The sequence below is a fragment of the Oncorhynchus mykiss genome, chromosome 3, assembly GCF_057628025.1.
Source record: "Oncorhynchus mykiss isolate SJ-2025 chromosome 3, ASM5762802v1, whole genome shotgun sequence".
NCBI classification, from domain to species: domain Eukaryota; kingdom Metazoa; phylum Chordata; class Actinopteri; order Salmoniformes; family Salmonidae; genus Oncorhynchus; species Oncorhynchus mykiss.
Window position 1 is genome coordinate 48445710 of NC_143024.1, and position 6014 is coordinate 48451723.

The following is a 6014-nucleotide window of genomic DNA, read 5'->3' on the forward strand; positions in this document are numbered from 1 at the left end:
GACAGCAAGGAGTCATCATGTCAGGTAGTCCTGGGGCATGGTCCTAGGGCTCAGGTCCTCCGAGAGAGAGAAAGAGAGAAGGAGAGAATTAGAGAACGCACACTTAGATTCACACAGGACACCAAATAGGACAGGAGAAGTACTCCAGATATAACAAACTGACCCTAGCCCCCCGACACATAAACTACTGCAGCATAAATACTGGAGGCTGAGACAGGAGGGGTCAGGAGACACTGTGGCCCACAGGGCCAAACAGGAAGGTTATAACCCCACCCACTTTGCCAAAGCACAGCCCCCACACCACTGGAGGGATATCTTCAACCACCAACTTACCATCCTGAGACAAGGCTGAGTATAGCCCACAAAGACCTCCGCCACGGCACAACCCAAGGGGGGGGGCGCCAACCCAGAAAACCCAGAAAACCCTTTGCAATTATGTTAGCACGGCTGAAAACTATTGTTCTTATTAAAGAAGCAATACAACTGGCATTGTTTAGACTAGTTGAGTATCTGGAGCATCAGCATTTGTGGGTTTGATTACAGGCTCAAAATGGCCAGAAACAAAGAATTTTCTTCTGAAACTTGTCAGTCTATTCTTGTTGTGAGAAATGAAGGCTATTCCATGGGCGGAATCGGCAAGAAACTGAAGATCTGGTACAACGCTGTGTACTACTCCCTTCACAGAACAGCGCAAACGGGCACTAACCAGAATAGAAAGAGGAGTGGGAGGCCCTGGTGCACAACTGAGCAAGAGGACAAGTACATTAGAGTGTCTAGTTTGAGAAACAGACGCCTCACAAGTCCTCAACTGGCAGCTTCATTAAATAGTACCCTTCAAAACACCAGTCTCAACGTCAACAGTGAAGAGGTGACTCCGGGATGCTGGTCTTCTAGGCAGAGATCCTCTGTGTCTGTGTTCTTTTACCCATCTTAATCTTTTATTTTTATTTACCAGTCTTGAGATATGGCACCTAAAGACTCTCAGACCATGAGAAACAAGATTCTCTGGTCTGATGAAACCAAGATTGAAGTCTTTGGACTGAATGCCAAGAGTCATGTCTGGAGGAAACCTGGCACCAACTCCACGGTGAAGCATTGTAGTGGCAGCATCATGCTGTGGGGATGTTTTTCAGCGGCAGGGACTGAGAGACTAATCAGGATCAAGGCAAAGTATAGATCCTTAATGAAAATCTGCTCCAGAGCGCTCAGTAACTCAGACTTAGGTGAAGTTTCACCTTCCAACCGGACAACGACCCTAAGTACACAGCCACGACAATGCAGGAGTGGCTTCGGGACAAGTCTCAATGTCCTGAAGTGGCCCAGCCAGAACCCGGACTTGAACCCGATTGAACATCTCTAGAGACCTGAAAATAGCTGTGCAGCAACGCTCCACATCCAACCGGACAGAACTTGAGGATCTGCAGAGAAGAATGGGAGAAACTCCTCAAATGTGTGTGCCAAGCTTGTAGTGTCATACTTGAGGCTGTAATCACTGCCATAGGTGCTTTAAAAAAGTACTGAGTAAATGGTCTGAATACTTATGTAAATATGATTTAAGTTTTTATTTTATTTTTATGAATTTGCAAAACAATGTAAAAAAATGTTTTTGCTTTGTCATTATGGGGTATTCTGTGTAGATTGAGGGGGGGACTATTTGATCAATTTTAGAATAAGACTGTAACCTAACAAAATGTGGAAAAAGTAAAGGAGTCTGAATACTTCCCTAAGGCACTATGTCCAATATGGAAAAACAATTGGATTTAAGCTGATGGGCCACTATAAAATGCCACAATAGAAATGCTCCTGAGTAAAATTGACCCTTTACAGCGACATACCGGACAGATAATTGTGTGAGGTCAAATATGTATTTCCAGTATGAGAAAACCATTGGATTTAAGCTGATTGGCTACTCAATAAGGGATGGATCGAAATGTACAGAATGGGTACTTGGAGGAAAATGGGGGAGGGTAATACTTTTTCAATTCCAGTCAAAGGTAGGGTTTAGCTTTTTTTTAAATCATCTAGTCCAGGAGAGGGTCACGTACAGAGCATTCGGAAAGTATTCAGACCCTTTGACTTTTTCCACATTTTGTTACGTTACAGCCTTATTCTAAAATTGATTAAATAATGTTTTCCCCTCATTAAGTGATATGACATGCTATTCTATAAAATCCTTTCTCTGTAATTAATATTACCTGATTGAGCTAATCATGTAAATGTAATTAACTAGAAAGTCGGGGCACCGCAAAATAATATTTATAGAGCAGTTATCTTCCGAATAAACTCTTAAAGACCTAGTAATATTTAACATCAATAGCAGTCAATATTAATTGTCACCTTATTTCAGTCTCATCTGAAAGTTGTAAATCCTTGGTTATCTTCAAGGGTGTGGTTCGCCATGGCTAACATGGCTAACAAGTTGAATCAGCAATACAAAATTTGGTTTAATTAATTATTTACTAAATACCTAACTAATCACATGGAATTACATATACACAGAATTAATCATCCCTTGATTACAAATTACATCATAAATGAAAACGTCCCTAGCGGGCGGAACAGATATGACAGCTGGTTACACAAAGAAAAGCGGCTGGGTTTGAGTGAAAGAGCGGGAAGACTGAGGAACAAAGGGAGAAGCGATGTCTCTATCGTAAATACAGTATCTTATGCATTCTAAATTACCGCCCATTTGGAAAAGGAAAATGCAATAAATATTTTGTCTGAGCTGCGCTTCGGTAGGTTGGTGGTAGATGGAAGGCCGTGTTTCCTAACAGAGTCCTTTGAAGAATGTCTCTGGTGGTAAATTGGATACGTTGTAGTAACATTGTTGTGTGGTAGACGGAATACTCTGTTTTTTCCTAGCCCACGTTTGCAGCTGCTTTTGCTAACTCAACTGCTAGGAGGCATCACTTCTGTAGTGAATAAGAGTTCAAAGTTCATACCATTCGCAACCAAAGCTCATGCTGAGGTTGGCTTCCTTCTGTAGTTATTATCTGAACCATTCTGACATCGGACCGTTGTCCTCACATCCTTAGAACAGGAGGTTACATTTTCGTCAAGGCTTTATATAGTGGTGCAAGAAGGGTGTGTTTGAAAAGTTTTATAACCCAGGTCTCTTCACAGGGGTGGGCCACTGATTGAGCAGGGCCCTAACCTTATGAAAACCCAAATCTCTCATTTGGAAGCTAAAATTACATTTAATCTTTTCACCAATAATTTTATATTCAAACATTTAAATTGAACAATTCCATGTGAATCCGATAACTACAATGTGCGGACTTTCCACTGTAGAGTTTGTCATCCTATCATTGATGAGAATGTCTCAGATGACAACCGAACTGACATCATATTCATTAAGTACCACCGCATATGTTCAATTGGTCGGATTACCAGAATATAGTATATTTCCACCCACCTGATGTTCCCAGAATCTCTATGTTAACAAAAGGATTTTCAAATGTCACATCAGTAGGGTAGAGATAGGAAAAAGGGGGGAAGAGGTATTTATGACTGTCATAAACCTATCCCCAGGCCAACGTCATGACACCCCATAATGACAAAGCATTTTTTTTAAACAATTTTAGCTAATTTATTTAAAAAAATAAACTCACATTTACATACTGTAAGTACTCAGACCCTTTACTCACTACTTTATTGAAGCACCGTTGGCAGCGATTACATCCTCAAGTCTTCTTGGGTATGACACGAAATGCTTGACACAGTTGTATTTGGGGAGTTTTTCCTATTCGTTTCTGCAGATCCTCTCAAGCTCCATCAGGTTGGATGGGGAGCGTCGCTACACAGCTATTTTCAGTTCTCTCCAGAGATGTTCGATCGGTTTCAAGTCCAGGCTCTGGCTGGGCGACTCAAGGACATTCATAGACTTGTCCCAAAGCCACTCCTGCGTTGTCTTGGCTCTGTGTCCTGTTGGAAAGTGAACCTTTGCCTTCAGTATGAGGTCCTAAGTACTCTGGAGCAGGTGTTCATCAAGGATCTCTCTGTACTTTGGTCTGTTCATCTTTCCCTCGATCCTTCCTGTCGCTGCCACCACCATGCTTCACCGTAGAGATGATGTAAGGTTTCCTCCAGACATGGCATTCAGGCCAAAAAGTTCAATCTTGGTTTCATCAGACCAGAGAATCTTGTTTCTCATGGTCTGAGTCTTTAGGTGCCTTTTAGAAAACTCCAAGGGGGCTGTAGTGCCTTTTACTGAGGAGTGGCTTCCATCTGGCCACTCTACCATAAAGGCCTGATTGGCGGAGTGCTGCAGAGATGGTTTTCCTTCTGGAAGGTTCTCCCATCTCCACAGAGGCACTCTAGAGCTCTGTCAGAGTGACCTTGGTCATCTCCCTGACTAAGGCCCTTCTTCCCCGATTTATCAATTTGGCCTGGCGGCCAGCACCAGGAAGTGTCTTGTTGGTTCCAAACTTCTTCCATTTAAGAATTATGAAGGTCGCTGTGTTCTTGGGGACCTTCAATAGCTGCAGAAATATTTTGGTACCCTTCCCCAGATCTGTGCCTCGACACAATCCTATCTCAGAGCTCTAAGGACAATTCCTTCGACCTCATGGCTTGGTTTTGCTCTGACATGCACTGTCAACTGTGGGACATTATGTTGACAGGATGCACCTTTTCATATCATATCCAATCAATATAATTTCACCACAGGTGGACTCCAATCAAGTTGTAGAAACATCAAGGATGATCATTGGAAACAGGATGCACCTGAGCTCAAATTCGCGTCTCAGAGCAAAGGGTCTGAATACTTAGGTAAAAATATATATTTTTAATAAATTAGCAAAAAATTCTAAAATCCTTTTTTAAATTTGTCATTATGGGGTATTGTTTAGATAGAGGAAGAAAATGAATTTAATTCATTTTGAAATAAGCCTGAAAGTATCAAAGTGGAAAAAGTCAAGGGGTCTGAATACTTTCCGAATGCACAGTCATTTGGAAATTATGAAATTTCAATACTTCAGTGTTTTAGAATTAGTTGCTTATTAGGCTATATATCGATGTGTGCCTGATGCTGCCCTTCATCTCTGATTCTCTGCTGGGAACACAATATCAAGTGCGTCCATAGCCACGGGAAGATGTTTCGGGTGGGGGTGCTGCACATTTTTTTGCCCATGCTATAGCCGGCTATATCTGTCCACTAATACAGGACAGGTAAAGGCCCAGTGGGCTACTTTTGTGAGAAAAAAAGTGTATATATACACACAGTACAAGTCAAAAGTTTGGACACACCTACTCTTTCAAGGGTTTTTCTTTATTTGTACTATTTTCAACATTGTAGAATAATGGTGAAGACAAACTATTAAATAACACATGGAATCATGCAGTAACCAAAAAAGTTTAAAACAAATTAAAATATATTTTATATTTGAGATTCTTCAAAGTAGCCATCTTTTGCCTTGATGACAGGTTTGCACTCTTGGCATTCTCTCAACCAGCTTCATGATGAATGCTTTTCCAACGGTCCAAACTTACCACATATGCTGAGCTCTTGTTGGCGGCTTTTCCTTCACTCTGCAGTCCAACTCATCCCAAACCATCCCAATTTGGTTGAGGTCGGGGGATTGTGGAGGCCAGGTAATCTGTTGCAGCACTCCTTCACTCTCCTTGGTCAAATAGTCCTTACAAAACTGAAGGTGTGTTTTGGGTCATTGTCCTGTTGAAAAACAAATGATAGTCCCACTAAGCGCAAACCAGATGGGATGGTGTGTTGCTGCAGAGTGCCTTGAATTCTAAATTAGTCACTGACAGTGCCACCAGCAAAGCACCATCACACCTCCTCCATACTTCCCAATGGGAACCACACATGCAAAGATCATCTGTTCACCTACTCTGCGTCTCACAAAGACATGGCTGTTGGAACCAAAAATTTGGACTCAGTCCTAAAGGACAGATTTCCACCAGTCGAATGTTCATTGCTTATGTTTCTCGGCCCAAACAAGTCTCTTCTCCTTATTGGTGTCCTTTAGTAGTGGTTTCTTTGCAGCAACTCAAAC